Raw genomic sequence first — 17,661 nt, 5'->3', positions numbered from 1 at the left:
CGCCCCAAACCCAGGCACCTCATATAAAGACACAGGTTGCTTTTACAAAGACAGCGCGACTGCTAGGTAGAGGTAGTTGGCTCCTAAGCAGACCCAGGCAGCTACTTTCACAGACTCAGGCAGCCACTTCACAAACCCGGATCGTTACTTTCAAAGACCCAGACAGCTCCTACACAGACCCAAAAAGCTAACTTCACAGATCCAAACAGATTCAGGCAGCTCCTATACAGACTCAGACAACAACACCAAAAACACAGAATTTATGTAGACACAGATAGCTCATTGTAGAGACACAGACAGCTCCTACAGAAACACAGGAATCTCCTACAGAGATCCAGCAGTTCCTACATAGAAACAGGCAGCTCCTACATAGGCCCAGACAGCTGCTACATAGACGCAGACAGTTGTAACCTTGACAAAGGGAGCTGAAACACAGATCCAGGAAGAACCTGTACTGACCGAGGAACAACTACACAGAAAATTGCTTTTGTACACGGTCCAAAACAGTTCCTCGGTGGCTCATAAATAGACCCACACTGGTCCGGCAAGGCCCCAGACAGCTCTTACACTGTAACAGAAAACTACTGTCTGAGAACCAGACAGCATCTAAATACAACTAGACAACTAATACACTGACACAGACAGTACGTACAGGGAGAGAGTTAGCTACTTCAGACACAGACAACTCCTCAACAGAGCCAGAATGCATCTACAAAGAAAATAAGACTCATTTTAGGGACTCAGGCAGCTCCAACCATGGCACACGGAGCTGCAACACAGACACATATAATTCATACCCAGACACAGGGAGATCCTAAAGAGACCCAGACAACTTCTGAATAAACACAGACAAATCCTGCACAACACAGACAGTTCCTAACAAGATATAGGTAGCTCCTTCACAGACACAGAAAACTCCTACACAGGGCCAAAATGCATCTACAAAGATCCAGAGATCTAATTTTAGAGACCCAGACAGCGCCTACACTGACACAGACAGTTCCGACACAGATCCGGCAGCTTCTACACAAAGACAGACAGCTGCTGCACAAAGCCAGACAGCTCCAACACTGCCACAGGGCATTCCTACACAGACACAGCCGCTGCTATGGAGATCTAGAAGGATACTAAACAGACCCAGAGAGGACCAAAAAGGGCACAAGAGCTACTGTCACAGACGCCGGCATCTACCACGTTGGCCCAGACAGCTCCAGCATAGATCTAGAACCTCTTACAAGGAGCCAGACTTGTCCGTCACAAGCCCAGACTGCCTCTTAACAGTCCCAGAAATCTCCTACACAAATCCAGAAAACTCCTACATGGACTCAAGTAGCCCCTGCACAAAGATAAATCGATGCTACAAAGTCACAGGGAGCTCCTACAGAGAGCCAGAGAACGTATTACAAACACTGACTGCATCTCCAAAGAAATAAACAGCCTCTGCAAAGAAACAACAAGCTCCTACACAGATCTGGCTGGCTCTGAAAGGTCATAGTCAGATCATTATGGAGACCCAGACAAGTTCTACACAAGCACAGACATCTCATACAAAGATCCAGACAGTTCCTACAGGAATAGAGACAAGTTCTGCACATACCAAAACAGCTCATACATAGACAGAGGGTGCGCATACGTAGAGCAACAATTTCCTGCATGACCCAGCCAGCATAACAAAGATACAGGCATCTTCTACAAATATACAGACAACACATATTAAGGAGCCAGAGAGCAGCTACAGAAATTATATTCACAGGGATTAGTGGAGACCTCGGGAAGAGGCTACGAGCTAGGAGTCCTTCAAGAATAAATTGGGCCTGTTCCTGGCTGGGATGGAGATTACCTTTTACAGAAGGTAAGTACTGCAAGAAATACAGGGACAGAGTGCTTTCCTGGACAAGTTTCGATCGCTTAGATGGGTCGGAGTGGAATTTCCCAGATTTGTTCTCCCAAATTGGCCATTGGTTTTTTTTAGCTGTTTTTTCGCCTCTCCCGGGAGATCACATGTGTTCGGGTGGGATGGAGAGTGAAAGTAGATTTGAGGTTAGGATCAGATCAGCCATGATCTTATTGAATGGCGGAGCAGGCTCGAGGTGCCGATTGGCCTACTGCTGCTCCTCTGTCTTATGTTCTTATGTAGAAACACAGAAAGCTCCCACACAGATGCAGCAGGTCCTACATCGACCTAGGCAGCTCCTACATAGACTCGAACAGATCCTACATGCACTCCAACAGATCCAACCTTGACACACGGAGCTGCAACACAGACACAGATACAGCTACACAGGACCAGGGAGCACGTGTACTGATCCAGGATCTCCTGCACAGACAAAGACCGTGGCATCGGGCTCAGACAATTCATAGAAAGGTGCAGTCAGCTCCTATGCAGACCCAGAAAACTGCAACCAGACTCATAAAGCACATTTCACAGACCCAGGCAATTCCCACTTATGCCCAGCACCACCAGCACAGATCCAGTACATCCGACACAAGCCCAGACATGTCCTACATGGAGCTCCTACACACACCCAGACAGCTGCTTGCTCAGACGCAAATAGCTACATTCGCGGAAGGAGTCAACTCCTACAAAGAACCAAACAGCTGCTGTCTGAGACCAAACTGCTCCTACACAGACTGGACAGCACTTACACCGACCAAGAAAGCACCTACACAGACGAGACAGCACTTACACAGACACTGAAAGCTGCTACACAGACCCAGAAAGCTCCTACATGGACAGAGGGAGCGGAGTGCACAGAGCAGAATTAAACGGAGTGGTCTTGAACCGAGTGTTTTATTTGGGAATTTGGAAAGAGTGGGAATTTCTGTTAAGTATTGAGTAAGCAAAAGCTGTAAAAAATGAAACGTAGTTGAAGATTTTGATTTTAACCTAGTACTTTAAAAGCTGTAGTTAACAGAAACTGCCGGCCAGAGGCTGTTCCAGTGTTTCTCTAGAATAGGCACCAATCGCCAGGAGCAGGGCAGCTGAGTCCACACTTGTAGATTGCGGGAGGCTCCGAGTGTCTAAGAGGAAACATTTCTGCAGAGCACAGCGCAGTCTGCACACTGTGGGTTAAATGGCGTGAAATTGAACAGTGTGTTTTATTTAGGAATTTGAAAAGTGTGGGATTTTGGAGAAGAGGGGGAAGGAGTTGTTTCGTTTTGCCAAAGCTACTTGTAGTGTTTTGTGTTACAGGTAGATAGGTAATATATGTACGCTTAACTTAATCTAGATCCAGTAAGTAGTCAAGAAACTACACTGTGAACTAAGTTACCAAAATACCAACTTAATTAAATTTAATTAAATAAAACAAGGCCTTTGACACTATACTAACTGAGAAGGCCCCCCTGACCGTAACACTCACCCTGTGACACTGCCCGTTGTGGAATCATACATGTTCGCGCTATTGCTTTCCCAATATACTTTCTCCAGTCTGAAATTATACTGCGCTCCCAGTCTGGGGTCCTTTTTAGCACATCCACACTTTCTCTAGTCTGAGATTATGCTGTGCCCGCAGGTTGGGATCCTCTATAGCCCCTCGATACTTTCTCCAGTCTGAGATTATACTGGGCCCAATGGCCGGGAAACCCTTTAGCCCCTCACTGCTTACTCCAGTCGGAGATTATACTGGGCCCAAAGGCTCGGATCCCCTATAGCCCCTCTCTGCTCTCTCCAGTCTAGGATCAAACTGTGGCAAAATCCCTGGGATCACCCTGTGCTATTCGATATTTTTGCCAATCTGGGATCCAAGGCTAGGATACTCCTGTGCCAATTAAACTTTCCCAACTTTGTGATTATATTATTGCCCGCAGCTTCAGATCCTCCTTTTCCCTTCTATACATTCTCCAGTTTGGGATTATACTGTGCTCGCAGCTTGGGTCCTCGTGAGCCCCTCTATAATTTCTCTAGTCTGGAATCATATTGTGGCCGCAGGCTGAGCTCCTCATGTGCCCATCTACACTTTCTCCAGTTTGAAATTGTACATTGGCCTCGGCTGGAATCCGCCTGTGCCTCTCTACACTTTCTCCAGTCTGGGATTATGAACCACACCAGTCGGTTGTACTCACTGCATTGACGGCAGATCAGAGCGAGTGCAAGTAAAGTTGTGTTCATCCTGTATCCTGTTCGATGAAAACTCTGCATGGTTTCTGTACCTGCACTGGTTCAGCTTTAATAATGTTAGGCTGCCTTAAGGTGTTAATCATTAACACATTCCGCTCAATTGTTTCCCGTCAGAACCTGCCCTTGAATTATGCTCCTGGTTCTGGTTATTGTACCTCCTGGTTCTGTTTATTTTACTTCCTGATTCGTCAGGTTACTCCTCCCTCTCGGTTATTGTCCCTCTAACACCTCTCCCATACTCCGGCGTCTGAGAAGGCTCCTCATATCATAACCAAAAACTTTGACTCTGTCCAGTGTGGAAACGTGTTAGTGCTGCCCAGAGCATCGGTTCGTACCGTGACCACCCCCACCACCTCCGCCCTGCTTGCAGCTGTTAATCTCCGATATTCATGACAATCCCCCCGTTTTGCTATTATTCCTGCCTTTTGGTTTGCTGACATGACTACCCTTATATTGGCCATTTCCTCACTGTACTGGTTCCTGGGATTATTCCTCCTTCTGTGTTTCATCACAATTCCTTCCTCCTGATTCTGGTTAGACCTCTGACTCCTGGGTTCTTGTTATCACTCCTTTATCCTGGTTTCTTGTTATTACTCCATTCTCCTGTCTGTGGTTAGAAAACTTCCTTCCTGCTTCTTATTACTCACCCTCCTCATTTTTGTTATGACCCCCACCCACCCCGTCGTATTTTACACAGACTCACAGGGAAATTACTCAAACGAGAAAAATAATTGAACCCACAGTCCGTGTAGCTCTTTATTCTCCTCTCTATCAGTAGAACTATTCCCATGTGCCCCCCCGTTCCTATGTCACATGACCTAATCAGAAATCTATTTTCCTATTTTTCTAAAAGCGGTTTGTGTATAAGAAAGAAAAAATAAGAAAGAAAGAACGAATGAAAGATGGAAAGATTGAAAGAATGAAAGTTTAGAAAGTAATAAAAAAGAAAGACAGAAAGAAAGAGAATAAGTAATAAAGTAAAAACGCAAGAAAGAAACAAAGAAAATAAGAAAGAAAGAAAAAAAGAAATAATGAAAGAAAGAAGGAACGAAAGAAAGAAAGAAAGAAATAAGGCAGGAAGGAAGGAATGAAGGAAGACAGAAAGGAACAAAGAACAGAGGATAAAAGAAAGAAAGAATAAAGTAGGAAAGGAAGTTAATGAGATGTTTCAGATTTGAGCGAATGTTGTAGAGTTGCCTGTGTTATGACTTGTTTCCTAATCTATTGATATGTTAAATAGTTTCCTTTCCTCGCCTCAAACACCAACTCCTTTGTGGGTCCTGCTTACACGGAGAATTTCATTCAGCACAGTGGGAATCACAGCCCAGTGACACCCAATTCACCCAATATCCACACTCACTTCCCTCTGGATTATTCAGAAAGAAAGGAAGAATAAAATTTACTGTTTGTGCTTTCATGAAGGATTAATATTTGTCACCGTCAGATGCCAGCATCAATCTGTTCAGGTAATCATTTTCCCTTCTCTAGTATTTTGACAGCGACTCGCACCAATAGATACTGTTTCTTAAGCAAATAATGCCCAGACATTTCTTCTTACAGCAGAGACAGGAATGCTCACAATTACTTATGGAAATACCTCCAATGTCAATCCGTCCTCCAGCACTCGGCCTTGGAAGCTGTGAAAGAACAACGTTTGGGTTCAAGCTGAGCCTTTTGGAGGCAAACTCTAACTCCAAACTGTAACATTTTGTGACATTTGGGGATATTATTCGGATGACAGCCGATCTGATTTTAAATTCGTAATACTACTGTTTCTCCTCCTTGCACCAATACCTTTCCAGCAAAGGCTTCATCATTCTGTGGAGATGGTTTGATGTATAAGGAATACTCTCGGCCATCCCGAGACTGCACCATTAAAGCTATCCGATATAACAAGATGAAATGTAATAAAGAACACAAAATCCATCACAGATCTTCCGGAGCGCCTTGGGATGGATTAATCTGCAGAGCATGCATTTGCCAATTGTCTGATTTTCTTCTATCAATATAGGGAGTGCAGTTCCTATCTATCCCCGTCAAATAAAGAGGAGACTTACTAAAGGGTACCATGGATGAGGTACTTTACACAATAAGAGTGGAGAAACTGGGATTGTTCTCTTAAGGGCAGAGAAGGCAAAGAGGAGATTCGATAGAGCAGATCAAACTCATGAAGCATTTTTTACAGTAAATATGGATGAACACATTCCAGTAGCACAAGGGTTGGTAATCAGATGACGATTGAAGGTAAATGGCAAAATGAAATGTGTTCAGATGAGGAGAGATGTGATCTATAATAAAACAATGTTGAGCCTCAGTCAGAGCATTTCGTCCCCTTTTTGGGCCCCACATAATTAGGAGGGACGTCAAGTCTTGGCGACTCTGCAGAGATGTCATATAATGGTATCAGGGATGACAGCCTTCAGGTCTGTGCAGAGACTATAGATTGCTCTCATTGGAGCAGAAAAGGTTAAGGGTAGATATACCGGAAACTACCAGTGATGAGGGATTTGAGTTATCTGTGGAGATTAGAGAATCTAGAATTATTATCCTTAATGCAGAGAAGTTAAAGAGGAGAATTAACAGAGGCGTTGAAAGTAACGAGCAGTAAATGAAAAGAACATCTTTTACCACTGGCAGAAGAGTGGATACGCAAGAGGCCAGAATCACTGCACAAGGATTACATTACCACCCCAACCGTGTCCCCTGCCCCTCGCCTACAGATTCGATTAAATGTTGATTTGCGGAGTGAACGATGACTGGAAGAGAGATGATCTGCTGTGGACTAGATAGGCCGCAGTACCATCAACAACTGGAAAAGTGGAGAGGCAAGACTGTGAGATCGAGAATTCGCATCAATTCATAGAATCACAGAATAACACAGCAGAGCAGCAGGCCACTCGGTCTATTGTGCCTGTGCCACTTCCTTGAAAGAGCTGGCCAATCAGTCCCACTGCCTCATAGCTTAGCAATGTGTCCCCCTTCAAGTATTGATCTAATTCCCTTTGGAAGTTATTACTAGATCTGCTTCCACCGCCTTTCTGTCAGAGTATTCCAGATTACAACATTTTGCTGTGTAAAACTATTCTCCTCATCTCGCCTCTGGTTGTTTTGCCAAATTTTGAACAACTTAGACTTCTCGGCTCTAAAGAGGACAATCCCAGCTTGCATAGTCTGTCCACATAACTGAAGTCATGCATCCCTGTACCACTAAAGTAAATCTCCTCTGCACCCTGTCTGAGGACTTGACATTCTTTTTAAGGTGTGGTATTTCAAAATGGAGACAAGGCCTTCACAGCAACAACAACATCTTGCATTCATACAAAGTCACTAAAGGAGAAATAATTCCAAAGGATTTTCGCAGGAGCTTTATCAAAAAAAAATCAGGGTTGAGCAAATTTCCAGAATTGGAGGAGCGCAGATATCTCGGAGTGTTGTAGGGCTGTGGGTGGTTACAGGAATAGGGAGGGGCGAGGCCATGGAGGGATTTTAAAACAAGGATGAATAGTTTTAAATGGAGGTGTTGCTTAACTGGGAGCCAATGTAGGGCAGCGAGCACAGGGTTGATGGGTGAGTGGGACTTGGTGCATGTTAGGTCACGGGTGTCAGCGATTAGGATGAGTTAAAATTGATGGCCGGTGAAGATGCGAGGCACGCCAGGAGTGTACTGGAATAGAGGTCAGGTCTAGACGTTAAAACAGAACATGGAAGAGGATTTCAGCAGCAGATGACCTGAGGCAGAGGCGATGCTGCAGAGGTGGAAATAAGCAGTCTTAGTGTTGGCATGGATACTGTGTCGGATTCTCATCTTAACGTAAAATATGACACCAAAGTCGGGCGCGAAAATTCTGGTTCAGCCTCAGACCGTTGCCAGGAAGAGGGATGGAGTTGGTGGCAGGGACCGAAGACAATGACTTTGGTCTTACCAATATTTAACTGGAGGAAATTTCTCCTCATCCAGTACTGGATGCCGGATAAGCAGTCTGAAACTTTAGAGACAGTGGAGTGGTCGAGCGGTGTGTTGGTGAGGTAGAGCTGTGAGTCATCAGTGTACATGTGCAAAATGACATGATTTTGGATGAGGTCACCAAGGGGCAACATGTATCTGTACAGTAAGAGGGAGCCAAGGATAGGACTTCGGAGGACACCAGAGGAAACGATGCAGGAGCCAGAAGAGAAGTCATTGCAGGTGATTATTTGACTACGATTAAATAGATAAGAATGGAGCCAGTCGAGTGCAGTACTCCCCAGCTGGACGACAGTGGACAGGCGTTGAAGAAGGATGGAGTGGGCAACCGTAAGAAAGTTTGCAGACAGTTCGAGATGGACGAGGAGGGATAGTTTTCCCTTGTCACAGCCACCTATGATGTCATGTGTGACATTACTAAGGGCAGTTTCAGCACTGTGGTAGAGGTGTACACCTTATTGAGAGGTAAGATCATGAAGTTGTGGCAAAGATGGACATGCATTTGGGAGGCGACAACACCCTCAGTGCTGCTGTTGGGGTGTAATAAGAACATAAGAACATAAGAAATAGGAGCAGGAGTAGGCCAATCGGCCCCTCGAGCCTGCTCCGCCATTCAAAAAGATCATGGCTGATCTGATCCTAACTGCCAATCCACTATCACAGAACCATCTCCTGCATCTAACAGAATTAGACACACGAAATAGGAGCAGGATCAGGCTACACGGCCCCTGGGCCCGCTCCACTAACAACAGGGCCATGACCGATCCGAAACTAGACTCATGTCCAAATTCCTGCCCGCTCCCCGTAACCCTTAATTCCCTTTACTTCTATGAAACTGTCTATTTCTGTTTTAAATTTGTGTAATGATGTAGCTTCTACAGTTTTTTGGGGCAGCATATTCCATGGACCTGCCACCCTCTGAGTGAAATAGTTCCTCCTCATCTTAGTTTTGAAAGAGCAGCCCCTTATTCTAAGACTATGCCCCCTAGTTCTAGTTTCACCCATCATCGGGAACATCTTCCCTGCATCCACCCGATCCAACCCCTTCACAATCTTATATGTTTCAATAAGATCGCCTCTCATTCTTCTGAACTCCAATGAGTAGAGTCCCAATCTACGCAACCTCTCCTCATATGTCCATCCCCTCATCCCCGGGATTAACCGAGTGAAACTTCTTTGTACTGACTCGAGAGCAAGTATGTCCTTCCTTAAGTATGGACACCAAAACTGTACGCAGTATTCCAGGTGCGGTCTCACCAATACCTTGTACAACTGAAGCAATACTTCCCTATTTGTATATTCTATCCTCCAAGAAATGAAAGCCAACATTCCATTGGCCTTCTTAATCACTTGCTGCACCTGCATACTAACCTTTTGAGTTTCGTGCACCAGGACCCCCAGATCACTTTGTACTTCAGTACTTTCCAGTTTCTTGCCATTAAGATAATAACATGCTCTACGATTTATCCTGCCAAACTGCATAACCTCACACTTTCCAGTATTGTATTCCATCTGCCAAATCTCTGCCCACTTACTTAGCTTGTCTATGTCCCCTTGAAGGTTTTTTATGTCCTCCTCACTCACTACTTTCCCCCCCATCTTAGTTTCATCTGCAAACTTTCATATGTTACACTCGGTCCCCTCCTCCAAATTGTTAATATAGATTGTAAAGAGTTGGGGACCCAGCACTGACCCCTGCGGAACACCACTCGTTACTGATTGCCAGTCTGAGAAGGAACCATTTATCCCAACTCTCTGCCTTCTGTTAGATAGCCAATCCTCTATCCATGCCAGAATATTGCCCCCAATCCCGTGATTTTTTATCTTAAGCAATAATCTTTTGTGTGGCACCTTGCCAAATGCCTTTTGGAAGTCTAAATACACTACGTCCACTGGTTCCCCTTTATCCACCCTATATGTTACTTCCTCAAAGAACTCCAGCAAATTTGTCAAACATGACTTCCCCTTCATAAAACCATGCTGACTTTGTCCTATTAAATTATGATTATCCAAATGTCCTGTTACTGTCTCCTTAATAATGGACTCCAAAATTTTACCTACCGCAGATGTTAGGGTAACCGGTCTATAGTTTCCAGCCTGATGTCTACTGCCCTTTTTAAATAAGGCTGTTTCATTAGCAGTTTTCCAGTCTGCCGTGACCATTGCTGAGTCCAGGGAGTTTTGGAAAATTATTACCAATGCATCCACATTCCCTACCGCCACTTCCCTCAAGACCCTAGGATGTAAGCCATCAGGTCCAGGTGATTTATCCGCCTTGAGTCCCATTATTTTACCGAGTACCACTTCCTTAGTGATTTTGATTGTGTATAGCTCCTCCCCCCCTTTAGCCCCCTGTTTGTCCAGTGTTGGGATATTCTTAGTGTCTTCTACTGTAAAGACTGATGTAAAATATTAATTCAGTGTTTTTGCCATCTCCATATTTCCCACCATTAATTTCCCGGTTTCATCCTCTAAGGGACCAACATTTACTTTAGCCATCCTTTTTCTTTTTATATAATTATAAAAACTCTTACGATCTGTTTTTATATTTTTTGCTAATTTACTTTCATAATCTATCTTCCTTTCTTAATCAATCTTTTTGTTATTTTTTGTTATCTTTTAAAGTTTTCCCAATCCTCTATCCTCCCACTAGATTTGGCTACCTTATATGCCCTTGTTTTTAGTCGAATACTATCCTTAATTTCTTTACTTCGCCACGGATGGCTGTCTTTTCTTTTACACCCTTTTCTTCTCATTGGAATATATATTTTTTGGAAGTTGCAAAATAACTCCTTAAATGTACACCACTGATCATGTATCGTCTTACCCTTTAATCTATTTTCCCAATCCACTCTACTCAATTCCGCTCTCATACCCCTCATAGTCTCCTTTATTCAAGCTTAGCACGCTTGTTTGAGATCTAACATTCTCACCCTCTAATTGAATATGGAATTTAACCATGTTATGGTCACTCATTCCAAGGGGATCCTTTACTAGGACATTTTTAATTAATCCTGTCTCGTTACACAGGACCAGATCTAAGGTTGCCTGCCCCCTGGTCGGTTCAGTTACATACTGCTCAAGAAACCCATCCCTAATACACTCAATGAACTCATCCTCAAGACAGCCCTGCCCAATTTGATTTGTCCAATTAATATGATAAATAAAATCCCCCATAATTATTGATGTTCCCTTATTACAAGCCTCAACTATTTCCTGATTGATACTCCGTCCAACAGAGTTGCCACTGTTCGGAGGCCTATAGACTACGCCCACTAGTGTTTTTTTCCCCTTATTATTCCTTACCTGCACCCAAACTCTTTCATTGTCCTGATCTTTTGACCCAATATCATTCCTCTGTATTACAGTGATTCCTTCCTTTATTAACATAGCCACCCCACCTCCCCTTCCTTCCTGCCTGTCCTTCCTGATCGTTAAAGAACCTGGTATGTTTAATTCCCAGGCATTGTCACCCTGCAGCCATGTTTCTGTAATGGCCACAAGATCATAGCCATATGTAGTTATTTGTGCCATTAACTCATCTATTTTGTTACGAATGCTACGTGCATTCAGATAGAGAACTTTCAAAGATGTTTTGTGACACTTAGTATCTTCTTTTGCGCTTTTAATTACTTTCCTTTTACTCCATAACTTCTGCCCCTTCCTGACATGCTCTGGTTATTAATAACCCCACTGCTACCTAAGTCTATGACCTTCTCTGTTGTCATTTGTATTATTTGCTCTCTAGGAACCTCCACCCCCCACTAGTGAGTTTAAAGCCCTCTGTACAGCGCTATTTATATGATCCGCCAGGACTCTCGTCCCAGCACTGGCCAAGTGAAGCCCGTCCCAACGGAACAGCTCCCTCCTGCCCCAGTACTGGTGCCAGTGTCCCAAGAAGCAAAACCCATTTCTCCCACACCAGTCTTTGAGCCACGCATTTAACTCTCTAATTTTATTTGTCCTAGCCAAATTCGCTCGTGGCTCAGGTGATAATCAGTGGTTCTGCTTTTTAATTTGAACCCTAGCTGCTCAAACTCCCTCAGCAGAAGCTCCTTCCTTGTCCTATCTATGTCGTTGGTACCAACATGGACCACGACAACTGGATCCTCCCCCTCCCACTCCAAGTTTCTCTCCAGTCCAGCGCAGATGTCCTTAACCCTGGCACCGGGCAGGCAACACAGCCTTCGGGACTCTCGCTCTCGGCTGCAAAGAACTCTATCTATCCCCCTAATGATACTATCCCCTACCACTACAACATGTCTTTTAACTCCCCCCACTTGAATGGCCCTCCGCTCCACGGTGCTGTGGCCAGGTTGCTCATCCTCCCCGCAGTCCCTTTTCCCATCCTCACACGGAGTAAGAGCCTTGAACCTGTTGGACAAGTGCAAGGGCTGCGGCTCTTCCAACACTACCTCCTGGATCCCCGTACCTGCCTCAGTTCCAGTCACACCATCCTGACCCTGGCCACGGACTACATCTGAATTAATTAATCTGATTGGTGTGACTACCTCCTGATACACAGAGTCCAGGTAACTCTCCCCCTCCCTGATGTGTCTCAGTGTTTGAAGCTCGGACTCCAGCTCTTCAACACAGAGCCGGAATTCCTCGAGCAGCCAACACTTACTGCAAATGTGATCACCGTGAGCACCAATGGTGTCCACCAGCTCCCACATATTGCAGCAGCAACACATCGCCAGATCGCCCATTCTATGTAATTAATTAAATGTATTAATATTATTCTTAAATATCCTCTGCCTCGAATCTAGATGGTGAATATCACACCTTAGAAACTATAAACCAAGGAGATTTAAGCTTAAAAAGGGAGAAATACTTACCATACAATCACTTACCCGCTTTGTGGTGACGTCACACCTTGAATACTTTTTACCTCTCTCCTTCCCTGAGATTGGAGATTGGTACGCCTACCTGAGCCTCTGGGGCCTCTTGTAGTCGCTCTGCCGCTCAGCGCCGCCTCCACCCACTGCTGATGCCGCACTGAGGCCTACCTGAGCCTCTGGGGCCTCTTGTACTCGCTCTGCCGCTCAGCTCCGCCTCCACCCGCTGCCGATGCCGCACTGAGGCCTACCTGAGCCTCTGGGGCCTCCTGTAATCGCTCTGCCGCTCAGCTCCGCCTCCACCCGCTGCCGATGCCGCACTGAGGCCTACCTGAGCCTCTGGGGCCTCTTGTAGTCGCTCTGCCGCTCAGCTCCGCCTCCACCCGCTGTCGATGCCGCACTGAGGCCTACCTGACCCTTTGGGGCTTCTTGTCGTCTCTCTGCTGCTCTGCTCTGCCTCCACCCAGTGCCGATGCCGCACTGAGGCCTACCTGAGCCTTTGGGGCTTCTTGTAGTCGCTCTGCCGCTCAGCTCCGCCTCCACCCGCTGCCGATGCCGCACTGAGGCCTACCTGAGCCTCTGGGGCCTCTTGTAGTCGCTCTGCCGCTCAGCTCCGCCTCCACCCGCACCATATGGTGAGATCGGACTTTCAAGGGTTTTGTTTACAACAATCTGGAGATCGATTGGCTGCAGGGTTCCGAGCCTCGTAGACAAGCATGGGGCGATGGGGCTATTGGAAAAAATGTGGGAAATAGGTTGGCTTCATAGACATAGATATAGACATAGAAGATAAGAGCAGGAGTAGGTCGTTCGGCGCCTCGAGCCTGCTCCACCATTTAATGAGATCCTGGTCGACTATCCAAATTCAGTGTCCTGTCCCTGCTTTCTCCCCATATCCCATGATCCCTTTAGCCTTAAGAAATGTATCCAGCTCCATCTTGAATATATTTAATGAATTGGTCTCAACTGCCTTCTGTGGCAGAGAATTCCACAGCTTCACTCCTCTCTGGGTGAAGATATTCCTCTTCATCTCTGTCTTAAATGGCTTACCCCTTATCCTTAGAATTTGACACGTTGTTCTGGACTTCCACACCATCGGTAACATCCTTCCTCCATCTAGTCTGTCTATTCCTGTTAGAATTGTATAAGTTTCAATGAAATCCCCTCTCATTTTTCTAAACTCCAGCGATTATAAGCCTAATCGACAAAACCTCTCTTCATACATCTTTCCTGCCATTCCAGGTGTCAGTCTGGTGAATCTTCGCTGCACTCCCTCCATGGCAAGAACATCCTTACTCAGATAAGGCGACAAACACTGCACACAATACTCAAGGTGTGTTTTCATCAAGGCCCTGTATAACTGCAGGAAGACATTCTTGTGCTTTTACTCGAATCCTCTCGCTGTGAAGGCCAACATACCATTTGTCTTCTTAAGCGCCTGCTGCACCTCCATGCTTACCTTCAGCGATTGGTGCACAAGGACGCCCCGGCCTCGTAGCACTTCCTCTTCTCCCAATCTATTGCCGTTCAGACAATAATCTGCCTTCCTGTTTTTGCCACAAAGGTGGATAACCTCGCATTTAGCGACATAATACTGCTTCAGCCATACATCTGCCCAATCACCCAACCTCTCCAAATCATACTGGAGATTCTCTGCATCCTCCTCAGAGCACACACGCCCACCCAGCTTTGTGTCGTCTGCAAACTTGGAGAAACTAAATCAAGTTCCCTCGTCTAGATCATTAATATATATTGTGAAAATCTGGCGTCCAAGCATCGATCCTTGCGGTAACTCTCTTGTCAATGCGTGCCCTTCGGAAAAGACGCATTTGTTTCAACTCTTTGCTTTCTGTCTGCCAGCAGTTCTCTATCCAAGTCAGTACCTTACCCCCATCCCTAATGCTTTAATTTTACACGCTAATCTCTTATGCGGGACCTTATCGAAAGCCTTCTGAAAGTCGAAATACACCACATCCACTGGTTCTCCCTTATCTATTCTACCAGTTACATCTTCAGAAAATTACAGAACATTAGTAAAGCATGATTTACCTTTTGTAATCCATGTTGATGTTGTCCGATCCTGTCACTGTTTTCCAAGTGTTCTGCTACTACATCTTTTATAATGGACGCTCGCATTTACCCCTCTACTGATGTCAGGCTTACTGGTCTATAATTCCCCGTTTTCTCTCTGACACGTTTTTTAAATACTGGGGTTACATTAGCCACCCTCCAATCCATGGGAACTGTGCCAGAGTCTGTAGAATTCTGGAAGATGACAAGCAATGAAGCTACTATTTCTACGGCCACTTCCTTAAGTACCCTTGGATGCAGATTATCAGGCCCTGGGGCCTTCAATTCCATCAATTTCCCTAACACCATTACCCTACAAATACTAATTTCAATCAGTTCCTCCTTCTCATTAGACCCTATGTTCCCCGACATCTCTGGGAGGTTATTTGTTTCCTCCTTTTGAAGACAGAACCAAAGTGTGTATTTAATTGGTCAGTCATTTCTTTGTTCCCCATTATAAATTCCTCTGATTCTGACTGCAAGGGACGTACGCTTGACTTCACCAATCTTTTTCTCTTAACATATTTTTGAAGCTTTTACAGTCAGTTTTTATGTTAACCAGCAAATTACTCTCATACTCTATTTCCCCACTCTGAATTAATACTTTTGTCCTCCTTTGCTGAATCATAAACTTCTCCCAATCCTCAGGTTTGCTGATTTATCTGGCCAATTTATATGTATTCTCCATGTAACTTATGCTACCCCTAATTTCCCGTGTTAGCCAATGTTGCCCCACATTTTTTGCTATATTCAGATCTCTGATTCAGTTTTGGCCAGCAACTGAAAGGGCACAAGGAAGCAGACGACGGTAAATTGATATGTGTTATTGTTTAATAAATGTTTCTATGCTTCTGATCAAGCTTCAATGAATGTTGAGACACCTTCATATCGACCAATTGAGTAAAATCGGGCGTCGTGTAAAACATTTCCCACCTGGAGTACGTGCCTTCGATGGTGATGAAATTGGACTTTGGCAGGGCGGCAAAAACAAACGGTAGCGCATCGGTCGTCCGTTATAAACTCCGCCCTTTATTCTGCGGCATTGTCTTCAGCAGAAGTGAATATCGGGAATAACAACAGAAAACGCTGGAAAAACCCAGCAGGCCAGGGCAGCATTCGTGGAGAGAGACATAGAGTTAACATTTCTGGTCGATGATCTTATGTCAGAATATCGGGCTCGTCCTGTAATGGTCGACAAATGCGATTCTGTCTGCCTTACATTCCCGGGCCATGCCCACGTTCACCCCCGTCCATTCCAGCACATAATTTTGCGTCTGTTAACTATAATCGATAGAAATCACTGCCTGGTAGTGCACATTTTTAGTTAGGCAGCGATTTCAGGTGCCGGGAACGAAAGCAGAAGAATTTCAAGCCCCTGTGTTGTTGTAATATCAGCTCTGTTGATAGTTCATTCACTACAACACTGAAACAATTGAGCGTTCTGTATGAAGGGGTATTTTGCTGCCCTCTTCAGCTCCTCTCTGACTGTCATCTGTGTCAGTGCGTAACATGACGTGTGGGTCCAGGAGCTCATGTCGTCCCAGAGATGTCGGCGATGGTGAGGGCGTGGCTGTAACTTGGGAATGAATGATTGTTGGAGATCACTATCAATAAGAAAACTGCGATTTTGTCCATCTGCAACAGGATAAAACTGCCCGATACGGCTAACAACATAATGATGGACCTCCACTGATTGGCCATCTCCAGATCTCCTCGCTGGTCCTTCTTACTCCGGTCTCTGAGAGCAATGCGAGCTCAACTTGCTAACACGATGTGCCTTACCATCAGAGCATTGTAGAACAGGATCACGACATAGGTGACCAGTGGGTTTAGGAGGTGCTGGCGCCAGAAACATGCCACCCAACCGGGCAAGACAAAGAAGTTTGGTTTGGTGGCGTAAGCTTGGTACTTAAAGTAAGAAGGGTCATTCCTTAAAACGCTCAACGTACACACGGTCGTTATTATCATGGCTGCCGTTCGCTCGGTGCAATAACGTCCTTTCAGCTTCTGGCAACAGAAATAAGAATATAAGTACATAAGAAATAGGAGCAGGAATAGGTCAGCTGTCCCATCGAGCCTGCTCCACCATTCAGTAACATCATGGTGGATCTTGATCTCCAATCCAATTCACAGCCCAATCCCCATAAACCTTCACTCCATTACTTTGCAAAAAATTGTCTATCTCCACTTAAAATGTGTTTAGTGACCAAGCCTCCACAGCTCTCTGGGGCAGGCCATTCCACAGATTTAAGAACCTCTGAGAGAAGAAGTTTCTCCTCGTCTCAGCTCTAAAAGGGCGACCCTTTATTCGAAGACTGTGACTTCGAATTCTAGATTTCTCCATGAGGGTGAATATCCTCTCTTCATCTAACCTGTCGATCCCCTCATCAGAACATAGGAGGTCGGAGCAGAAGTAGGCCATATGGCCCCTCGGGCCTGCTCCGCCATTCAATAGGATCATGGCTGATCGGAACCTAGACTCACGTCCACTTCCGTGCCCGCTCCCCATAACCCTTAATTTCCTTGTCAGCTGGGAAACTGTCTATCTCCGTTTTAAATATATTCAGTATCTTATATGTTTCCATAAGATAACCTCTCATTCTTTTAAATGCCAATGAGTAAAGGCCCAGTCTGCTCAACATTTCCTCATAGGTCAAACCCCTCATCAC

This window comes from Somniosus microcephalus, unplaced genomic scaffold (genome assembly GCF_052327205.1).
Source record: "Somniosus microcephalus isolate GS21.2 unplaced genomic scaffold, FLI_Smic_1.0 unresolved_chr8, whole genome shotgun sequence".
NCBI lineage: Eukaryota > Metazoa > Chordata > Chondrichthyes > Squaliformes > Somniosidae > Somniosus > Somniosus microcephalus.
This window is presented reverse-complemented; position numbering follows the sequence as displayed.